At 46.0% G+C, this 25,063-nt stretch overlaps 1 long non-coding RNA gene across 2 annotated transcripts; it reads right to left on the reverse strand.

Annotated features, from left to right (window-relative positions):
- Positions 1 to 1,276: 1,276 nt before the first annotated feature.
- Positions 1,277 to 23,761, reverse strand: LOC125774497 (uncharacterized). Of its 2 annotated transcripts, none has more exons than XR_007420975.1 (3): positions 22,860 to 23,761; positions 9,966 to 14,557; positions 1,277 to 2,517 (listed from the first exon to the last, which is right to left on the reverse strand). It is a non-coding gene; the product is annotated as an uncharacterized LOC125774497 (long non-coding RNA). The 2 variants fall into 2 exon arrangements; XR_007420974.1 differs by lacking the exon at positions 1,277 to 2,517 and adding an exon at positions 4,803 to 5,303 and having other exon boundaries at positions 9,182 to 14,557.
- Between the last annotated feature and the right edge of the window lie 1,302 nt (positions 23,762 to 25,063).

Here is a 25,063-nt window from a genome sequence, read left to right on the forward strand (position 1 = left end):
AGCCAAGACACATTAGCCAAGACACCTTAGCCGAGACACATTAGCCAAGACACATTAGCCAAGACACATTAGCCAAGACACATTAGCCAAGACACATTAGCCAAGACACTTTAGCCAAGACACCTTAGCCAAGACACATTAGCCAAGACACTTTAGCCAAGACACCTTAGCCAAGACACCTTAGCCAAGACACATTAGCCAAGACACCTTAGCCAAGACACATTAGCCAAAACACATTAGCCAAGACACATTAGCCAAGACACCTTAGCCAAGACACCTTAGCAAAGACACCTTAGCCAAGACACCTTAGCCAAGACACATTAGCCAAAACACATTAGCCAAGACACCTTAGCGAAGACACATTAGCCAAGACACATTAGCCAAGACACCTTAGCCAAGACACCTTAGCCAAGACACATTAGCCAAGACACATTAGCCAAGACATATTAGCCAAGACACCTTAGCCAAGACACATTAGCCAAGACACCTTAGCCAAGACACATTAGCCAAGACACATTAGCCAAGACACCTTAGCCAAGACACCTTAGCCAAGACACATAAGCCGAGACACATTAGCCAAGACACCTTAGCAAAGACACATTAGCCAAGACACATTAGCCAAGACACCTTAGCCAAGACACATTAGCCAAGACACATTAGCCAAGACACCTTAGCGAAGACACATTAGCCAAGACACATTAGCCGAGACACAATAGCCAAGACACCTTAGCCAAGACACATTAGCTAAGACACCTTAGCCAAGACACATTAGCCAAGACACCTTAGCCAAGACACATTAGCCAAGACACATTAGCCAAGACACCTTAGCCAAGACACATTAGCTAAGACACCTTAGCCAAGACACATTAGCCAAGACACAATAGCCAAGACACCTTAGCCAAGACACATTAGCCGAGACACATTAGCCAAGACACCTTAGCCAAGACACCTTAGCCAAGACACATTAGCCAAGACACATTAGCCAAGACACATTAGCCAAGACACCTTAGCCAAGACACATTAGCCAAGACACATTAGCCAAGACACCTTAGCCAAGACACCTTAGCCGAGACACATTAGCCAAGACACCTTAGCCAAGACACATTAGCTAAGACACCTTAGCCAAGACACATTAGCCAAGACACAATAGCCAAGACACCTTAGCCAAGACACATTAGCCGAGACACATTAGCCAAGACACCTTAGCCAAGACACCTTAGCCAAGACACATTAGCCAAGACACCTTAGCCAAGACACATTAGCCAAGACACATTAGCCAAGACACCTTTGCGAAGACACATTAGCCAAGACACATTAGCAGAGACACATAAGCCGAGACACATTAGCCAAGACACATTAGCCAAGACACATTAGCCAAGACACATTAGCCAAGACACATTAGCCAAGACACATTAGCCAAGACACCTTAGCCAAGACACCTTTACCAAGACACCTTAGCAAAGACACCTTAGCGAAGACACATTAGCCAAGACACATTAGCCAAGACACATTAGCCAAGACACCTTAGCCAAGACACCTTAGCCAAGACACCTTAGCCAAGACACATTAGCCAAGACACCTTAGCCAAGACACCTTAGCAAAGACACCTTAGCCAAGACACCTTAGCCAAGACACATTAGCCAAAACACATTAGCCAAGACACCTTAGCGAAGACACATTAGCCAAGACACATTAGCCAAGACACATTAGCCAAGACACATTAGCCAAGACACATTAGCCAAGACACATTAGCCAAGACACATTAGCCAAGACACATTAGCCAAAACACATTAGCCAAGACACCTTAGCGAAGACACATTAGCCAAGACACATTAGCCAAGACACATTAGCCAAGACACATTAGCCAAGACACATTAGCCAAGACACATTAGCCAAGACACCTTAGCCAAGACACATTAGCCAAAACACATTAGCCAAGACACATTAGCCAAGACACATTAGCCAAGACACCTTAGCCAAGACACCTTAGCCAAGACACATAAGCCGAGACACCTTAGCAAAGACACTTTAGCCAAGACACCTTAGCGAAGACACATTAGCCAAGACACATTAGCCAAGACACCTTAGCCAAGACACATTAGCCAAGACACATTAGCCAAGACACCTTAGCGAAGACACATTAGCCAAGACACATTAGCCAAGACACATTAGCCAAGACACCTTAGCCAAGACACCTTAGCCAAGACACATTAGCCAAGACACCTTAGCCAAGACACATTAGCCAAAACACATTAGCCAAGACACATTAGCCAAGACACATTAGCCAAGACACCTTAGCCAAGACACCTTAGCCAAGACACCTTAGCCAAGACACCTTAGCAAAGACACCTTAGCCAAGACACCTTAGCCAAGACACATTAGCCAAAACACATTAGCCAAGACACCTTAGCGAAGACACCTTAGCCAAGACACATTAGCCAAGACACCTTAGCCAAGACACATTAGCCAAGACACATTAGCCAAGACACCTTAGCCAAGACACCTTTACCAAGACACCTTAGCAAAGACACCTTAGCGAAGACACATTAGCCAAGACACATTAGCCGAGACACATTAGCCAAGACACCTTAGCCAAGACACATTAGCCAAGACACCTTAGCCAAGACACCTTAGCAAAGACACCTTAGCCAAGACACCTTAGCCAAGACACATTAGCCAAAACACATTAGCCAAGACACATTAGCCAAAACACATTAGCCAAGACACCTTAGCGAAGACACATTAGCCAAGACACATAAGCCGAGACACATTAGCCAAGACACATTAGCCAAGACACATTAGCCAAGACACATTAGCCAAGACACATTAACCAAGACACATTAGCCAAGACACCTTAGCAAAGACACCTTAGCCAAGACACCTTAGCCAAGACACATTAGCCAAAACACATTAGCCAAGACACCTTAGCGAAGACACATTAGCCAAGACACATTAGCCAAGACACCTTAGCCAAGACACATTAGCCAAGACACCTTAGCCAAGACACCTTAGCAAAGACACCTTAGCCAAGACACCTTAGCCAAGACACCTTTACCAAGACACCTTAGCAAAGACACCTTAGCGAAGACACATTAGCCAAGACACATTAGCCGAGACACATTAGCCAAGACACCTTAGCCAAGACACATTAGCCAAGACACCTTAGCCAAGACACCTTAGCAAAGACACCTTAGCCAAGACACCTTAGCCAAGACACATTAGCCAAAACACATTAGCCAAGACACATTAGCCAAAACACATTAGCCAAGACACCTTAGCGAAGACACATTAGCCAAGACACATAAGCCGAGACACATTAGCCAAGACACATTAGCCAAGACACATTAGCCAAGACACATTAGCCAAGACACCTTAGCCAAGACACATTAGCCAAGACACCTTAGCCAAGACACATTAGCCAAGACACATTAGCCAAGACACCTTAGCCAAGACACTTTTACCAAGACACCTTAGCAAAGACACCTTAGCGAAGACACATTAGCCAAGACACATTAGCCAAAACACATTAGCCAAGACACCTTAGCGAAGACACATTAGCCAAGACACATTAGCCAAGACACATTAGCCAAGACACCTTAGCCAAGACACCTTAGCCAAGACACATTAGCCAAGACACCTTAGCCAAGACACATTAGCCAAAACACATTAGCCAAGACACATTAGCCAAGACACCTTAGCCAAGACACCTAAGCAAAGACACCTTAGCCAAGACACCTTAGCCAAGACACATTAGCCAAGACACCTTAGCCAAGACACATTAGCCAAGACACCTTAGCCAAGACACATTAGCCAAGACACCTTAGCCAAGACACCTTAGCAAAGACACCTTAGCCAAGACACCTTAGCCAAGACACATTAGCCAAAACACATTAGCCAAGACACATTAGCCAAAACACATTAGCCAAGACACCTTAGCGAAGACACATTAGCCAAGACACATAAGCCGAGACACATTAGCCAAGACACATTAGCCAAGACACATTAGCCAAGACACATTAGCCAAGACACCTTAGCCAAGACACATTAGCCAAGACACCTTAGCCAAGACACCTTAGCCAAGACACCTTAGCCAAGACACATTAGCCAAGACACCTTAGCCAAGACACCTTAGCAAAGACACCTTAGCCAAGACACCTTAGCCAAGACACCTTAGCCAAGACACATTAGCCAAAACACATTAGCCAAGACACCTTAGCGAAGACACATTAGCCAAGACACATTAGCCAAAACACATTAGCCAAGACACATTAGCCAAGACACCTTAGCCAAGACACCTAAGCAAAGACACCTTAGCCAAGACACATTAGCCAAGACACCTTAGCCAAGACACATTAGCCAAGACACCTTAGCCAAGACACATTAGCCAAGACACCTTAGCCAAGACACCTTAGCAAAGACACCTTAGCCAAGACACCTTAGCCAAGACACATTAGCCAAAACACATTAGCCAAGACACATTAGCCAAAACACATTAGCCAAGACACCTTAGCGAAGACACATTAGCCAAGACACATAAGCCGAGACACATTAGCCAAGACACATTAGCCAAGACACATTAGCCAAGACACATTAGCCAAGACACCTTAGCCAAGACACATTAGCCAAGACACCTTAGCCAAGACACCTTAGCCAAGACACCTTAGCCAAGACACATTAGCCAAGACACCTTAGCCAAGACACCTTAGCAAAGACACCTTAGCCAAGACACCTTAGCCAAGACACATTAGCCAAAACACATTAGCCAAGACACCTTAGCGAAGACACATTAGCCAAGACACATTAGCCAAGACACATTAGCCAAGACACCTTAGCCAAGACACCTTAGCCAAGACACATTAGCCAAGACACCTTAGCCAAGACACATTAGCCAAAACACATTAGCCAAGACACATTAGCCAAGACACCTTAGCCAAGACACCTAAGCAAAGACACCTTAGCCAAGACACCTTAGCCAAGACACATTAGCCATAACACATTAGCCAAGACACCTTAGCGAAGACACATTAGCCAAGACACATTAGCCAAGACACATTAGCCAAGACACCTTAGCCAAGACACATTAGCCAAGACACATTAGCCAAGACACATTAGCCAAGACACCTTAGCCAAGACACATTAGCCAAGACACCTTAGCCAAGACACATTAGCCAAGACACATTAGCCAAGACACCTTAGCCAAGACACCTTAGCCAAGACACATAAGCCGAGACACATTAGCCAAGACACCTTAGCAAAGACACATTAGCCAAGACACCGTAGCCAAGACACATTAGCCAAGACACCTTAGCCAAGACACCTTAGCCAAGACACCTTAGCCAAGACACTTTAGCCAAGACACATTAGCCAAGACACATTAGCCAAGACACATTAGCCTAGACACCTTAGCCAAGACACATTAGCCAAGACACCTTAGCCAAGACACATTAGCCAAGACACATTAGCCTAGACACCTTAGCCAAGACACATTAGCCAAGACACCTTAGCCAAGACACTTTAGCCAAGACACCTTAGCCAAGACACATTAGCCAAGACACATTAGCCAAGACACCTTAGCCAAGACACATTAGCCAAGACACATTAGCCAAGACACCTTAGCCAAGACACTTTTACCAAGACACCTTAGCAAAGACACCTTAGCGAAGACACATTAGCCAAGACACATTAGCCAAAACACATTAGCCAAGACACCTTAGCCAAGACACATTAGCCGAGACACATTAGCCAAGACACATTAGCCAAGACACATTAGCCAAGACACATTAGCCAAGACACCTTAGCCAAGACACATTAGCCAAGACACCTTAGCCAAGACACATTAGCCAAGACACATTAGCCAAGACACCTTAGCCAAGACACTTTTACCAAGACACCTTAGCAAAGACACCTTAGCGAAGACACATTAGCCAAGACACATTAGCCAAAACACATTAGCCAAGACACCTTAGCGAAGACACATTAGCCAAGACACATTAGCCAAGACACATTAGCCAAGACACCTTAGCCAAGACACCTTAGCCAAGACACATTAGCCAAGACACCTTAGCCAAGACACATTAGCCAAAACACATTAGCCAAGACACATTAGCCAAGACACCTTAGCCAAGACACCTAAGCAAAGACACCTTAGCCAAGACACCTTAGCCAAGACACATTAGCCAAGACACCTTAGCCAAGACACATTAGCCAAGACACCTTAGCCAAGACACATTAGCCAAGACACCTTAGCCAAGACACCTTAGCAAAGACACCTTAGCCAAGACACCTTAGCCAAGACACATTAGCCAAAACACATTAGCCAAGACACATTAGCCAAAACACATTAGCCAAGACACCTTAGCGAAGACACATTAGCCAAGACACATAAGCCGAGACACATTAGCCAAGACACATTAGCCAAGACACATTAGCCAAGACACATTAGCCAAGACACCTTAGCCAAGACACATTAGCCAAGACACCTTAGCCAAGACACCTTAGCCAAGACACCTTAGCCAAGACACATTAGCCAAGACACCTTAGCCAAGACACCTTAGCAAAGACACCTTAGCCAAGACACCTTAGCCAAGACACATTAGCCAAAACACATTAGCCAAGACACCTTAGCGAAGACACATTAGCCAAGACACATTAGCCAAGACACATTAGCCAAGACACCTTAGCCAAGACACCTTAGCCAAGACACTTTTACCAAGACACCTTAGCAAAGACACCTTAGCGAAGACACATTAGCCAAGACACATTAGCCAAAACACATTAGCCAAGACACCTTAGCCAAGACACATTAGCCAAGACACATTAGCCAAGACACCTTAGCCAAGACACATTAGCCAAGACACATTAGCCAAGACACCTTAGCCAAGACACTTTTACCAAGACACCTTAGCAAAGACACCTTAGCGAAGACACATTAGCCAAGACACATTAGCCAAAACACCTTAGCGAAGACACATTAGCCAAGACACATAAGCCGAGACACATTAGCCAAGACACATTAGCCAAGACACATTAGCCAAGACACATTAGCCAAGACACCTTAGCCAAGACACATTAGCCAAGACACCTTAGCCAAGACACATTAGCCAAGACACATTAGCCAAGACACCTTAGCCAAGACACTTTTACCAAGACACCTTAGCAAAGACACCTTAGCGAAGACACATTAGCCAAGACACATTAGCCAAAACACATTAGCCAAGACACCTTAGCGAAGACACATTAGCCAAGACACATTAGCCAAGACACATTAGCCAAGACACCTTAGCCAAGACACCTTAGCCAAGACACATTAGCCAAGACACCTTAGCCAAGACACATTAGCCAAAACACATTAGCCAAGACACATTAGCCAAGACACCTTAGCCAAGACACCTAAGCAAAGACACCTTAGCCAAGACACCTTAGCCAAGACACATTAGCCAAGACACCTTAGCCAAGACACATTAGCCAAGACACCTTAGCCAAGACACATTAGCCAAGACACCTTAGCCAAGACACCTTAGCAAAGACACCTTAGCCAAGACACCTTAGCCAAGACACATTAGCCAAAACACATTAGCCAAGACACATTAGCCAAAACACATTAGCCAAGACACCTTAGCGAAGACACATTAGCCAAGACACATAAGCCGAGACACATTAGCCAAGACACATTAGCCAAGACACATTAGCCAAGACACATTAGCCAAGACACCTTAGCCAAGACACATTAGCCAAGACACCTTAGCCAAGACACCTTAGCCAAGACACCTTAGCCAAGACACATTAGCCAAGACACCTTAGCCAAGACACCTTAGCAAAGACACCTTAGCCAAGACACCTTAGCCAAGACACATTAGCCAAAACACATTAGCCAAGACACCTTAGCGAAGACACATTAGCCAAGACACATTAGCCAAAACACATTAGCCAAGACACATTAGCCAAGACACCTTAGCCAAGACACCTAAGCAAAGACACCTTAGCCAAGACACCTTAGCCAAGACACATTAGCCAAGACACCTTAGCCAAGACACATTAGCCAAGACACCTTAGCCAAGACACATTAGCCAAGACACCTTAGCCAAGACACCTTAGCAAAGACACCTTAGCCAAGACACCTTAGCCAAGACACATTAGCCAAAACACATTAGCCAAGACACATTAGCCAAAACACATTAGCCAAGACACCTTAGCGAAGACACATTAGCCAAGACACATAAGCCGAGACACATTAGCCAAGACACATTAGCCAAGACACATTAGCCAAGACACATTAGCCAAGACACCTTAGCCAAGACACATTAGCCAAGACACCTTAGCCAAGACACCTTAGCCAAGACACCTTAGCCAAGACACATTAGCCAAGACACCTTAGCCAAGACACCTTAGCAAAGACACTTTAGCCGAGACACACTAGCCAAGACACCTTAGCCAAGACACCTTAGCCAAGACACCTTAGCCAAGACACATTAGCCAAGACACATTAGCCTAGACACCTTAGCCAAGACACATTAGCCAAGACACCTTAGCCAAGACACTTTAGCCAAGACACCTTAGCCAAGACACATTAGCCAAGACACCTTAGCCAAGACATCTCAGCCAAGACACCTTAGCCAAGACACCTTAGCCAAGACACATTAGCCAAGACACCTTAGCCGAGACACATTAGCCAAGACACCTTAGCCGAGACACATTAGCCAAGACACATTAGCCAAGACACCTTAGCCAAGACACATTAGCCAAAACACATTAGCCAAGACACCTTAGCGAAGACACATTAGCCAAGACACATTAGCCAAGACACATTAGCCAAGACACCTTAGCCAAGACACCTTAGCCAAGACACATTAGCCAAGACACCTTAGCCAAGACACATTAGCCAAAACACATTAGCCAAGACACATTAGCCAAGACACCTTAGCCAAGACACCTAAGCAAAGACACCTTAGCCAAGACACCTTAGCCAAGACACATTAGCCATAACACATTAGCCAAGACACCTTAGCGAAGACACATTAGCCAAGACACATTAGCCAAGACACATTAGCCAAGACACCTTAGCCAAGACACATTAGCCAAGACACATTAGCCAAGACACATTAGCCAAGACACCTTAGCCAAGACACATTAGCCAAGACACCTTAGCCAAGACACATTAGCCAAGACACATTAGCCAAGACACCTTAGCCAAGACACCTTAGCCAAGACACATAAGCCGAGACACATTAGCCAAGACACCTTAGCAAAGACACATTAGCCAAGACACCGTAGCCAAGACACATTAGCCAAGACACCTTAGCCAAGACACCTTAGCCAAGACACCTTAGCCAAGACACATTAGCCAAGACACATTAGCCAAGACACATTAGCCAAGACACATTAGCCTAGACACCTTAGCCAAGACACATTAGCCAAGACACCTTAGCCAAGACACATTAGCCAAGACACATTAGCCTAGACACCTTAGCCAAGACACATTAGCCAAGACACCTTAGCCAAGACACTTTAGCCAAGACACCTTAGCCAAGACACATTAGCCGAGACACATTAGCCAAGACACCTTAGCCAAGACACCTTAGCCAAGACACCTTAGCCAAGACACATTAGCCAAGACACCTTAGCCAAGACACATTAGCCAAGACACATTAGCCAAGACACATTAGCCAAGACACCTTAGCCAAGACACATTAGCCAAGACACATTAGCCAAGACACATTAGCCTAGACACCTTAGCCAAGACACATTAGCCAAGACACCTTAGCCAAGACACATTAGCCAAGACACATTAGCCTAGACACCTTAGCCAAGACACATTAGCCAAGACACCTTAGCCAAGACACTTTAGCCAAGACACCTTAGCCAAGACACATTAGCCAAAACACATTAGCCAAGACACCTTAGCCAAGACACATTAGCCAAGACACATTAGCCAAGACACCTTAGCCAAGACACTTTTACCAAGACACCTTAGCAAAGACACCTTAGCGAAGACACATTAGCCAAGACACATTAGCCAAGACACATTAGCCAAGACACCTTAGCCAAGACACATTAGCCGAGACACATTAGCCAAGACACATTAGCCAAGACACATTAGCCAAGACACATTAGCCAAGACACCTTAGCCAAGACACATTAGCCAAGACACATTAGCCAAGACACATTAGCCAAGACACCTTAGCCAAGACACATTAGCCAAGACACCTTAGCCAAGACACCTTAGCCAAGACACCTTAGCCAAGACACATTAGCCGAGACACCTTAGCCAAGACACCTTAGCAAAGACACCTTAGCCAAGACACCTTAGCCAAGACACATTAGCCAAAACACATTAGCCAAAACACCTTAGCGAAGACACATTAGCCAAGACACATTAGCCAAGACACATTAGCCAAGACACCTTAGCCAAGACACCTTAGCCAAGACACATTAGCCAAGACACCTTAGCCAAGACACATTAGCCAAAACACATTAGCCAAGACACATTAGCCAAGACACCTTAGCCAAGACACCTAAGCAAAGACACCTTAGCCAAGACACCTTAGCCAAGACACATTAGCCATAACACATTAGCCAAGACACCTTAGCGAAGACACATTAGCCAAGACACATTAGCCAAGACACATTAGCCAAGACACCTTAGCCAAGACACATTAGCCAAGACACATTAGCCAAGACACATTAGCCAAGACACCTTAGCCAAGACACATTAGCCAAGACACCTTAGCCAAGACACATTAGCCAAGACACATTAGCCAAGACACCTTAGCCAAGACACCTTAGCCAAGACACATAAGCCGAGACACATTAGCCAAGACACCTTAGCAAAGACACATTAGCCAAGACACCGTAGCCAAGACACATTAGCCAAGACACCTTAGCCAAGACACCTTAGCCAAGACACCTTAGCCAAGACACTTTAGCCAAGACACATTAGCCAAGACACATTAGCCAAGACACATTAGCCTAGACACCTTAGCCAAGACACATTAGCCAAGACACCTTAGCCAAGACACATTAGCCAAGACACATTAGCCTAGACACCTTAGCCAAGACACATTAGCCAAGACACCTTAGCCAAGACACTTTAGCCAAGACACCTTAGCCAAGACACATTAGCCGAGACACATTAGCCAAGACACCTTAGCCAAGACACCTTAGCCAAGACACCTTAGCCAAGACACATTAGCCAAGACACCTTAGCCAAGACACATTAGCCAAGACACCTTAGCCAAGACACATTAGCCAAGACACTTTAGCCAAGACACATTAGCCAAGACACATTAGCCAAGACACATTAGCCTAGACACCTTAGCCAAGACACATTAGCCAAGACACCTTAGCCAAGACACATTAGCCAAGACACATTAGCCTAGACACCTTAGCCAAGACACATTAGCCAAGACACCTTAGCCAAGACACTTTAGCCAAGACACCTTAGCCAAGACACATTAGCCAAGACACATTAGCCAAGACACCTTAGCCAAGACACATTAGCCAAGACACATTAGCCAAGACACCTTAGCCAAGACACTTTTACCAAGACACCTTAGCAAAGACACCTTAGCGAAGACACATTAGCCAAGACACATTAGCCAAAACACATTAGCCAAGACACCTTAGCCAAGACACATTAGCCGAGACACATTAGCCAAGACACATTAGCCAAGACACATTAGCCAAGACACATTAGCCAAGACACCTTAGCCAAGACACATTAGCCAAGACACCTTAGCCAAGACACATTAGCCAAGACACATTAGCCAAGACACCTTAGCCAAGACACTTTTACCAAGACACCTTAGCAAAGACACCTTAGCGAAGACACATTAGCCAAGACACATTAGCCAAAACACATTAGCCAAGACACCTTAGCGAAGACACATTAGCCAAGACACATTAGCCAAGACACATTAGCCAAGACACCTTAGCCAAGACACCTTAGCCAAGACACATTAGCCAAGACACCTTAGCCAAGACACATTAGCCAAAACACATTAGCCAAGACACATTAGCCAAGACACCTTAGCCAAGACACCTAAGCAAAGACACCTTAGCCAAGACACCTTAGCCAAGACACATTAGCCAAGACACCTTAGCCAAGACACATTAGCCAAGACACCTTAGCCAAGACACATTAGCCAAGACACCTTAGCCAAGACACCTTAGCAAAGACACCTTAGCCAAGACACCTTAGCCAAGACACATTAGCCAAAACACATTAGCCAAGACACATTAGCCAAAACACATTAGCCAAGACACCTTAGCGAAGACACATTAGCCAAGACACATAAGCCGAGACACATTAGCCAAGACACATTAGCCAAGACACATTAGCCAAGACACATTAGCCAAGACACCTTAGCCAAGACACATTAGCCAAGACACCTTAGCCAAGACACCTTAGCCAAGACACCTTAGCCAAGACACATTAGCCAAAACACATTAGCCAAGACACCTTAGCGAAGACACATTAGCCAAGACACATTAGCCAAGACACATTAGCCAAGACACCTTAGCCAAGACACCTTAGCCAAGACACTTTTACCAAGACACCTTAGCAAAGACACCTTAGCGAAGACACATTAGCCAAGACACATTAGCCAAAACACATTAGCCAAGACACCTTAGCCAAGACACATTAGCCAAGACACATTAGCCAAGACACCTTAGCCAAGACACATTAGCCAAGACACATTAGCCAAGACACCTTAGCCAAGACACTTTTACCAAGACACCTTAGCAAAGACACCTTAGCGAAGACACATTAGCCAAGACACATTAGCCAAAACACCTTAGCGAAGACACATTAGCCACGACACATAAGCCGAGACACATTAGCCAAGACACATTAGCCAAGACACATTAGCCAAGACACATTAGCCAACACACCTTAGCCAAGACACATTAGCCAAGACACCTTAGCCAAGACACATTAGCCAAGACACATTAGCCAAGACACCTTAGCCAAGACACTTTTACCAAGACACCTTAGCAAAGACACCTTAGCGAAGACACATTAGCCAAGACACATTAGCCAAAACACATTAGCCAAGACACCTTAGCGAAGACACATTAGCCAAGACACATTAGCCAAGACACATTAGCCAAGACACCTTAGCCAAGACACCTTAGCCAAGACACATTAGCCAAGACACCTTAGCCAAGACACATTAGCCAAAACACATTAGCCAAGACACATTAGCCAAGACACCTTAGCCAAGACACCTAAGCAAAGACACCTTAGCCAAGACACCTTAGCCAAGACACATTAGCCAAGACACCTTAGCCAAGACACATTAGCCAAGACACCTTAGCCAAGACACATTAGCCAAGACACCTTAGCCAAGACACCTTAGCAAAGACACCTTAGCCAAGACACCTTAGCCAAGACACATTAGCCAAAACACATTAGCCAAGACACATTAGCCAAAACACATTAGCCAAGACACCTTAGCGAAGACACATTAGCCAAGACACATAAGCCGAGACACATTAGCCAAGACACATTAGCCAAGACACATTAGCCAAGACACATTAGCCAAGACACCTTAGCCAAGACACATTAGCCAAGACACCTTAGCCAAGACACCTTAGCCAAGACACCTTAGCCAAGACACATTAGCCAAGACACCTTAGCCAAGACACCTTAGCAAAGACACCTTAGCCAAGACACCTTAGCCAAGACACATTAGCCAAAACACATTAGCCAAGACACCTTAGCGAAGACACATTAGCCAAGACACATTAGCCAAAACACATTAGCCAAGACACATTAGCCAAGACACCTTAGCCAAGACACATTAGCCAAGACACCTTAGCCAAGACACATTAGCCAAGACACATTAGCCAAGACACATAAGCCGAGACACATTAGCCAAGACACCTTAGCAAAGACACATTAGCCAAGACACCGTAGCCAAGACACATTAGCCAAGACACCTTAGCCAAGACACCTTAGCCAAGACACATAAGCCGAGACACATTAGCCAAGACACCTTAGCAAAGACACATTAGCCAAGACACCGTAGCCAAGACACATTAGCCAAGACACCTTAGCCAAGACACCTTAGCCAAGACACATAAGCCGAGACACATTAGCCAAGACACCTTAGCCAAGACACATTAGCCAAGACACCTTAGCCAAGACACCTTAGCAAAGACACCTTAGCCAAGACACCTTAGCCAAGACACATTAGCCAAAACACATTAGCCAAGACACCTTAGCGAAGACACATTAGCCAAGACACATTAGCCAAAACACATTAGCCAAGACACATTAGCCAAGACACCTTAGCCAAGACACCTTAGCCAAGACACATTAGCCAAGACACCTTAGCCAAGACACCTTAGCCAAGACACATAAGCCGAGACACATTAGCCAAGACACCTTAGCAAAGACACATTAGCCAAGACACCGTAGCCAAGACACATTAGCCAAGACACCTTAGCCAAGACACCTTAGCCAAGACACATAAGCCGAGACACATTAGCCAAGACACCTTAGCAAAGACACATTAGCCAAGACACCGTAGCCAAGACACATTAGCCAAGACACCTTAGCCAAGACACCTTAGCCAAGACACCTTAGCCAAGACACTTTAGCCAAGACACATTAGCCAAGACACATTAGCCGAGACACATTAGCCTAGACACCTTAGCCAAGACACATTAGCCAAGACACCTTAGCCAAGACACATTAGCCAAGACACATTAGCCTAGACACCTTAGCCAAGACACATTAGCCAAGACACCTTAGCCAAGACACTTTAGCCAAGACACCTTAGCCAAGACACATTAGCCGAGACACATTAGCCAAGACACCTTAGCCAAGACACCTTAGCCAAGACACCTTAGCCAAGACACATTAGCCAAGACACCTTAGCCAAGACACATTAGCCAAGACACATTAGCCAAGACACATTAGCCTAGACACCTTAGCCAAGACACATTAGCCAAGACACCTTAGCCAAGACACCTTAGCCAAGACACATTAGCCAAGACACATTAGCCAAGACACATTAGCCAAGACACCTTAGCCAAGACACCTTAGCCAAGACACATTAGCCAAGACACCTTAGCCAAGACACCTTAGCCAAGACACATTAGCCAAGACACCTTAGCCAAGACACCTTAGCCAAGACACATTAGCCGAGACACATTAGCCAAAACACCTTAGCCAAGACACCTTAGCCAAGACACCTTAGCCAAGACACTTTAGCCAAGACACCTTAGCCAAGACACATTAGCCGAGACACATTAGCCAAGACACCTTAGCCAAGACACCTTAGCCAAGACACCTTAGCCAAGACACCTTAGCCAAGACACTTTAGCCAAGACACATTAGCCAAGACACCTTAGCCAAGACACATTAGCCAAGACACATTAGCCAAGACACATTAGCCTAGACACCTTAGCCAAGACACATTAGCCAAGACACCTTAGCCAAGACACCTTAGCCAAGACACATTAGCCGAGACACATAAGCCAAGACACCTTAGCCAAGACACCTTAGCCAAGACACCTTAGCCAAGACACATTAGCCAAGACACATTAGCCAAGACACCTTTGCCAAGACACATTAGCCAAGACACATTAGCCGAGACACATAAGCCAAGACACCTTAGCCAAGACACATTAGCCAAGACACCTTAGCCAAGACACCTTAGCCAAGACACATTAGCCGAGACACATAAGCCAAGACACCTTAGCCAAGACACCTTAGCCAAGACACATTAGCCGAGACACATTAGCCAAAACACCTTAGCCAAGACACCTTAGCCAAGACACCTTAGCCAAGACACTTTAGCCAAGACACCTTAGCCAAGACACATTGGCCGAGACACATAAGCCAAGACACCTTAGCCAAGACAGCTTAGCCAAGACACATTAGCCGAGACACATTAGCCAAGACACCTTAGCCAAGACACATTAGCCGAGACACATTAGCCAAGACACCTTAGCCAAGACACCTTAGCCAAGACACATTAGCCGAGACACATTAGCCAAAACACCTTAGCCAAGACACCTTAGCCAAGACACCTTAGCCAAGACACTTTAGCCAAGACACCTTAGCCAAGACACATTAGCCGAGACACATTAGCCAAGACACCTTAGCCAAGACACCTTAGCCAAGACACCTTAGCCAAGACACCTTAGCCAAGACACTTTAGCCAAGACACATTAGCCAAGACACCTTAGCCAAGACACATTAGCCAAGACACATTAGCCAAGACACATTAGCCTAGACACCTTAGCCAAGACACATTAGCCAAGACACCTTAGCCAAGACACCTTAGCCAAGACACATTAGCCGAGACACATAAGCCAAGACACCTTAGCCAAGACACCTTAGCCAAGACACATTAGCCGAGACACATTAGCCAAGACACCTTAGCCAAGACACCTTAGCCAAGACACCTTAGCCAAGACACTTTAGCCAAGACACCTTAGCCAAGACACATTAGCCAAGACACATTAGCCGAGACACATAAGCCAAGACACCTTAGCCAAGACACCTTAGCCAAGACACATTAGCCGAGACACATTAGCCAAGACACCTTAGCCAAGACACATTAGCCAAGACACATTAGCCAAGACACCTTAGCCAAGACACATTAGCCTAGACACCTTAGCCAAGACACAATAGCCAAGTTACCTTAGCCAAGACACATTAGCCAAGACACCTTAGCCAAGACACCTTAGCCAAGACACCTTAGCCAAGACACCTTAGCCAAGACACATTAGCCAAGACACCTTAGCCAAGACACCTTAGACAAGACACCTTAGCCAAGACACATTAGCCGAGACACATAAGCCAAGACACCTTAGCCAAGACACCTTAGCCAAGACACATTAGCCAAGACACATTAGCCAAGACACCTTAGCCAAGACACATTAGCCAAGACACATTAGCCAAGACACCTTAGCCAAGACACATTAGCCAAGACCCATTAGCCAAGACACCTTAGCCAAGACACATTAGCCGAGACACATTAGCCAAAACACCTTAGCCAAGACACCTTAGCCAAGACACGTTAGCCGAGACACATTAGCCAAGACACATAAGCCAAGACACATTAGCCAAGACACCTTAGCCAAGACACCTTAGCCAAGACACATTAGCCGAGACACATTAGCCAAGACACATTAGCCAAGACACCTTAGCCAAGACACATTAGCCGAGACACATTAGCCAAGACACCTTAGCCAAGACACCTTAGCCAAGACACCTTAGCCAAGACACCTTAGCCAAGACACCTTAGCCAAGACACATTAGCCGAGACACATTAGCCAAGACACATTAGCCAAGACACATTAGCCAAGACACCTTAGCCAAGACACCTTAGCCAAGACACATTAGCCGAGACACATTAGCCAAGACACCTTAGCCAAGACACCTTAGCCAAGACACCTTAGCCAAGACACCTTGGCCAAGACACATTAGCCAAGACACATCAGCCAAGACACCTTAGCCAAGACACATTAGCCAAGACACATTAGCCAAGACACATTAGCCAAGACACCTTAGCCAAGACACATTAGCCAAGACACCTTAGCCAAGACACCTTAGCCAAGACACATTAGCCGAGACACATAAGCCAAGACACCTTAGCCAAGACACCTTAGCCAAGACACATTAGCCGAGACACATTAGCCAAAACACCTTAGCCAAGACACCTTAGCCAAGACACCTTAGCCAAGACACTTTAGCCAAGACACCTTAGCCAAGACACATTGGCCGAGACACATAAGCCAAGACACCTTAGCCAAGACACCTTAGCCAAGACACCTTAGCCAAGACACATTAGCCAAGACACCTTAGCCAAGACACCTTAGCAAAGACACCTTAGCCGAGACACATTAGCCAAGACACCTTAGCCAAGACACCTTAGCCAAGACACTTTAGCCAAGACACCTTAGCCAAGACACATTAGCCAAGACACATTAGCCGAGACACATAAGCCAAGACACCTTAGCCAAGACACATTAGCCAAGACACCTTAGCCAAGACACCTTAGCCAAGACACATTAGCCGAGACACATAAGCCAAGACACCTTAGCCAAGACACCTTAGCCAAGACACATTAGCCGAGACACATTAGCCAAGACACCTTAGCCAAGACACCTTAGCCAAGACACCTTAGCCAAGACACCTTGGCCAAGACACATTAGCCAAGACACATTAGCCAAGACACCTTAGCCAAGACACATTAGCCAAGACACATTAGCCAAGACACATTAGCCAAGACACCTTAGCCAAGACACATTAGCCAAGACACATTAGCCAAGACACATGAGCCAAGACACATTAGCCTAGACACCTTAGCCAAGACACATTAGCCAAGACACCTTAGCCAAGACACATTAGCCAAGACACATTAGCCGAGACACATAAGCCAAGACACCTTAGCCAAGACACATTAACCAAGACACCTTAGCCAAGACACCTTAGCCAAGACACATTAGCCAAGACACATTAGCCAAGACACATTAGCCAAGACACATTAGCCAAGACACATTAGCCAAGACACCTTAGCCAAGACACCTTAGCCAAGACACCTTAGCCAAGACACCTTGGCCAAGACACATTAGCCAAGACACCTTAGCCAAGACACATTAGCCAAGACACATTAGCCAAGACACATTAGCCAAGACACCTTAGCCAAGACACATTAGCCAAGACACCTTAGCCAAGACACCTTAGCCAAGACACATTAGCCGAGACACATAAGCCAAGACACCTTAGCCAAGACACCTTAGCCAAGACACATTAGCCGAGACACATTAGTCAAAACACCTTAGCCAAGACACCTTAGCCAAGACACCTTAGCCAAGACACTTTAGCCAAGACACCTTAGCCAAGACACATTGGCCGAGACACATAAGCCAAGACACCTTAGCCAAGACACCTTAGCCAAGACACATTAGCCGAGACACATTAGCCAAGACACCTTAGCCAAGACACATTAGCCAAGACACATTAGCCAAGACACCTTAGCCAAGACACATTAGCCAAGACACATTAGCCAAGACACCTTAGCCAAGACACATTAGCCAAGACACCTTAGCCAAGACACCTTAGCCAAGACACATTAGCCGAGACACATAAGCCAAGACACCTTAGCCAAGACACCTTAGCCAAGACACATTAGCCAAGACACATTAGCCAAGACACTTTAGCCAAGACACCTTAGCCAAGACACCTTAGCCAAGACACCTTAGCCAAGACACTTTAGCCAAGACACATTAGCCAAGACACCTTAGCCAAGACACATTAGCCAAGACACATTAGCCAAGACACATTAGCCTAGACACCTTAGCCAAGACACATTAGCCAAGACACCTTAGCCAAGACACCTTAGCCAAGACACATTAGCCGAGACACATAAGCCAAGACACCTTAGCCAAGACACATTAGCCAAGACACCTTAGCCAAGACACCTTAGCCAAGACACATTAGCCGAGACACATTAGCCAAAACACCTTAGCCAAGACACCTTAGCCAAGACACCTTAGCCAAGACACTTTAGCCAAGACACCTTAGCCAAGACACATTAGCCAAGACACATTAGCCGAGACACATAAGCCAAGACACCTTAGCCAAGACACCTTAGCCAAGACACATTAGCCGAGACACATTAGCCAAGACACCTTAGCCAAGACACATTAGCCAAGACACATTAGCCAAGACACCTTAGCCAAGACACATTAGCCTAGACACCTTAGCCAAGACACAATAGCCAAGTTACCTTAGCCAAGACACATTAGCCAAGACACCTTAGCCAAGACACCTTAGCCAAGACACCTTAGCCAAGACACCTTAGCCAAGACACATTAGCCAAGACACCTTAGCCAAGACACCTTAGACAAGACACCTTAGCCAAGACACATTAGCCGAGACACATAAGCCAAGACACCTTAGCCAAGACACCTTAGCCAAGACACATTAGCCAAGACACATTAGCCAAGACACCTTAGCCAAGACACATTAGCCAAGACACATTAGCCAAGACACCTTAGCCAAGACACATTAGCCAAGACCCATTAGCCAAGACACCTTAGCCAAGACACATTAGCCGAGACACATTAGCCAAAACACCTTAGCCAAGACACCTTAGCCAAGACACGTTAGCCGAGACACATTAGCCAAGACACATAAGCCAAGACACATTAGCCAAGACACCTTAGCCAAGACACCTTAGCCAAGACACATTAGCCGAGACACATTAGCCAAGACACATTAGCCAAGACACCTTAGCCAAGACACATTAGCCGAGACACATTAGCCAAGACACCTTAGCCAAGACACCTTAGCCAAGACACCTTAGCCAAGACACCTTAGCCAAGACACCTTAGCCAAGACACATTAGCCGAGACACATTAGCCAAGACACATTAGCCAAGACACATTAGCCAAGACACCTTAGCCAAGACACCTTAGCCAAGACACATTAGCCGAGACACATTAGCCAAGACACCTTAGCCAAGACACCTTAGCCAAGACACCTTAGCCAAGACACCTTGGCCAAGACACATTAGCCAAGACACATCAGCCAAGACACCTTAGCCAAGACACATTAGCCAAGACACATTAGCCAAGACACATTAGCCAAGACACCTTAGCCAAGACACATTAGCCAAGACACCTTAGCCAAGACACCTTAGCCAAGACACATTAGCCGAGACACATAAGCCAAGACACCTTAGCCAAGACACCTTAGCCAAGACACATTAGCCGAGACACATTAGCCAAAACACCTTAGCCAAGACACCTTAGCCAAGACACCTTAGCCAAGACACTTTAGCCAAGACACCTTAGCCAAGACACATTGGCCGAGACACATAAGCCAAGACACCTTAGCCAAGACACCTTAGCCAAGACACCTTAGCCAAGACACATTAGCCAAGACACCTTAGCCAAGACACCTTAGCAAAGACACCTTAGCCGAGACACATTAGCCAAGACACCTTAGCCAAGACACCTTAGCCAAGACACTTTAGCCAAGACACCTTAGCCAAGACACATTAGCCAAGACACATTAGCCGAGACACATAAGCCAAGACACCTTAGCCAAGACACATTAGCCAAGACACCTTAGCCAAGACACCTTAGCCAAGACACATTAGCCGAGACACATAAGCCAAGACACCTTAGCCAAGACACCTTAGCCAAGACACATTAGCCGAGACACATTAGCCAAGACACCTTAGCCAAGACACCTTAGCCAAGACACCTTAGCCAAGACACCTTGGCCAAGACACATTAGCCAAGACACATTAGCCAAGACACCTTAGCCAAGACACATTAGCCAAGACACATTAGCCAAGACACATTAGCCAAGACACCTTAGCCAAGACACATTAGCCAAGACACATTAGCCAAGACACATGAGCCAAGACACATTAGCCTAGACACCTTAGCCAAGACACATTAGCCAAGACACCTTAGCCAAGACACATTAGCCAAGACACATTAGCCGAGACACATAAGCCAAGACACCTTAGCCAAGACACATTAACCAAGACACCTTAGCCAAGACACCTTAGCCAAGACACATTAGCCAAGACACATTAGCCAAGACACATTAGCCAAGACACATTAGCCAAGACACATTAGCCAAGACACCTTAGCCAAGACACCTTAGCCAAGACACCTTAGCCAAGACACCTTGGCCAAGACACATTAGCCAAGACACCTTAGCCAAGACACATTAGCCAAGACACATTAGCCAAGACACATTAGCCAAGACACCTTAGCCAAGACACATTAGCCAAGACACCTTAGCCAAGACACCTTAGCCAAGACACATTAGCCGAGACACATAAGCCAAGACACCTTAGCCAAGACACCTTAGCCAAGACACATTAGCCGAGACACATTAGTCAAAACACCTTAGCCAAGACACCTTAGCCAAGACACCTTAGCCAAGACACTTTAGCCAAGACACCTTAGCCAAGACACATTGGCCGAGACACATAAGCCAAGACACCTTAGCCAAGACACCTTAGCCAAGACACATTAGCCGAGACACATTAGCCAAGACACCTTAGCCAAGACACATTAGCCAAGACACATTAGCCAAGACACCTTAGCCAAGACACATTAGCCAAGACACATTAGCCAAGACACCTTAGCCAAGACACATTAGCCAAGACACCTTAGCCAAGACACCTTAGCCAAGACACATTAGCCGAGACACATAAGCCAAGACACCTTAGCCAAGACACCTTAGCCAAGACACATTAGCCAAGACACATTAGCCAAGACACTTTAGCCAAGACACCTTAGCCAAGACACCTTAGCCAAGACACCTTAGCCAAGACACTTTAGCCAAGACACATTAGCCAAGACACCTTAGCCAAGACACATTAGCCAAGACACATTAGCCAAGACACATTAGCCTAGACACCTTAGCCAAGACACATTAGCCAAGACACCTTAGCCAAGACACCTTAGCCAAGACACATTAGCCGAGACACATAAGCCAAGACACCTTAGCCAAGACACATTAGCCAAGACACCTTAGCCAAGACACCTTAGCCAAGACACATTAGCCGAGACACATTAGCCAAAACACCTTAGCCAAGACACCTTAGCCAAGACACCTTAGCCAAGACACTTTAGCCAAGACACCTTAGCCAAGACACATTAGCCAAGACACATTAGCCAAGACACCTTAGCCAAGACACCTTAGCCAAGACACATTAGCCGAGACACATTAGCCAAAACACCTTAGCCAAGACACCTTAGCCAAGACACCTTAGCCAAGACACTTTAGCCAAGACACTTTAGCCAAGACACCTTAGCCAAGACACATTAGCCGAGACACATTAGCCAAGACACCTTAGCCAAGACACCTTAGCCAAGACACCTTAGCCAAGACACCTTAGCCAAGACACTTTAGCCAAGACACATTAGCCAAGACACATTAGCCAAGACACATTAGCCTAGACACCTTAGCCAAGACACATTAGCCAAGACACCTTAGCCAAGACACCTTAGCCAAGACACATTAGCCAAGACACATTAGCCAAGACACATTAGCCAAGACACCTTAGCCAAGACACCTTAGCCAAGACACATTAACCAAGACACCTTAGCCAAGACACCTTAGCCAAGACACATTAGCCAAAACACCTTAGCCAAGACACCTTAGCCAAGACACCTTAGCCAAGACACTTTAGCCAAGACACCTTAGCCAAGACACATTAGCCGAGACACATTAGCCAAGACACCTTAGCCAAGACACCTTAGCCAAGACACCTTAGCCAAGACACATTAGCCAAGACACCTTAGCCAAGACACATTAGCCAAGACACATTAGCCAAGACACATTAGCCTAGACACCTTAGCCAAGACACATTAGCCAAGACACCTTAGCCAAGACACCTTAGCCAAGACACATTAGCCAAGACACATTAGCCAAGACACATTAGCCAAGACACCTTAGCCAAGACACCTTAGCCAAGACACATTAGCCAAGACACCTTAGCCAAGACACCTTAGCCAAGACACATTAGCCAAGACACCTTAGCCAAGACACCTTAGCCAAGACACATTAGCCGAGACACATTAGCCAAAACACCTTAGCCAAGACACCTTAGCCAAGACACCTTAGCCAAGACACTTTAGCCAAGACACCTTAGCCAAGACACATTAGCCGAGACACATTAGCCAAGACACCTTAGCCAAGACACCTTAGCCAAGACACCTTAGCCAAGACACCTTAGCCAAGACACCTTAGCCAAGACACTTTAGCCAAGACACATTAGCCAAGACTCCTTAGCCAAGACACATTAGCCAAGACACATTAGCCAAGACACATTAGCCTAGACACCTTAGCCAAGACACATTAGCCAAGACACCTTAGCCAAGACACCTTAGCCAAGACACATTAGCCAAGACACATTAGCCAAGACACTTTAGCCAAGACACCTTAGCCAAGACACCTTAGCCAAGACACCTTAGCCAAGACACCTTAGCCAAGACACATTAGCCAAGACACCTTAGCCAAGACACATTAGCCAAGACACATTAGCCAAGACACATTAGCCTAGACACCTTAGCCAAGACACATTAGCCAAGACACCTTAGCCAAGACACCTTAGCCAAGACACATTAGCCGAGACACATAAGCCAAGACACCTTAGCCAAGACACATTAGCCAAGACACCTTAGCCAAGACACCTTAGCCAAGACACATTAGCCGAGACACATTAGCCAAAACACCTTAGCCAAGACACCTTAGCCAAGACACCTTAGCCAAGACACTTTAGCCAAGACACCTTAGCCAAGACACATTAGCCAAGACACATTAGCCAAGACACCTTAGCCAAGACACCTCAGCCAAGACACATTAGCCGAGACACATTAGCCAAAACACCTTAGCCAAGACACCTTAGCCAAGACACCTTAGCCAAGACACTTTAGCCAAGACACTTTAGCCAAGACACCTTAGCCAAGACACATTAGCCGAGACACATTAGCCAAGACACCTTAGCCAAGACACCTTAGCCAAGACACCTTAGCCAAGACACCTTAGCCAAGACACCTTAGCCAAGACACTTTAGCTAAGACACATTAGCCAAGACACATTAGCCAAGACACATTAGCCTAGACACCTTAGCCAAGACACATTAGCCAAGACACCTTAGCCAAGACACCTTAGCCAAGACACATTAGCCAAGACACATTAGCCAAGACACATTAGCCAAGACACCTTAGCCAAGACACCTTAGCCAAGACACATTAGCCAAGACACCTTAGCCAAGACACCTTAGCCAAGACACATTAGCCAAAACACCTTAGCCAAGACACCTTAGCCAAGACACCTTAGCCAAGACACTTTAGCCAAGACACCTTAGCCAAGACACATTAGCCGAGACACATTAGCCAAGACACCTTAGCCAAGACACCTTAGCCAAGACACCTTAGCCAAGACACATTAGCCAAGACACCTTAGCCAAGACACATTAGCCAAGACACATTAGCCAAGACACATTAGCCTAGACACCTTGGCCAAGACACATTAGCCAAGACACCTTAGCCAAGACACCTTAGC

The sequence above is a fragment of the Anopheles funestus genome, unplaced genomic scaffold (genome assembly GCF_943734845.2).
Source record: "Anopheles funestus unplaced genomic scaffold, idAnoFuneDA-416_04 scaffold_13_ctg1, whole genome shotgun sequence".
Classification (NCBI taxonomy): domain Eukaryota; kingdom Metazoa; phylum Arthropoda; class Insecta; order Diptera; family Culicidae; genus Anopheles; species Anopheles funestus.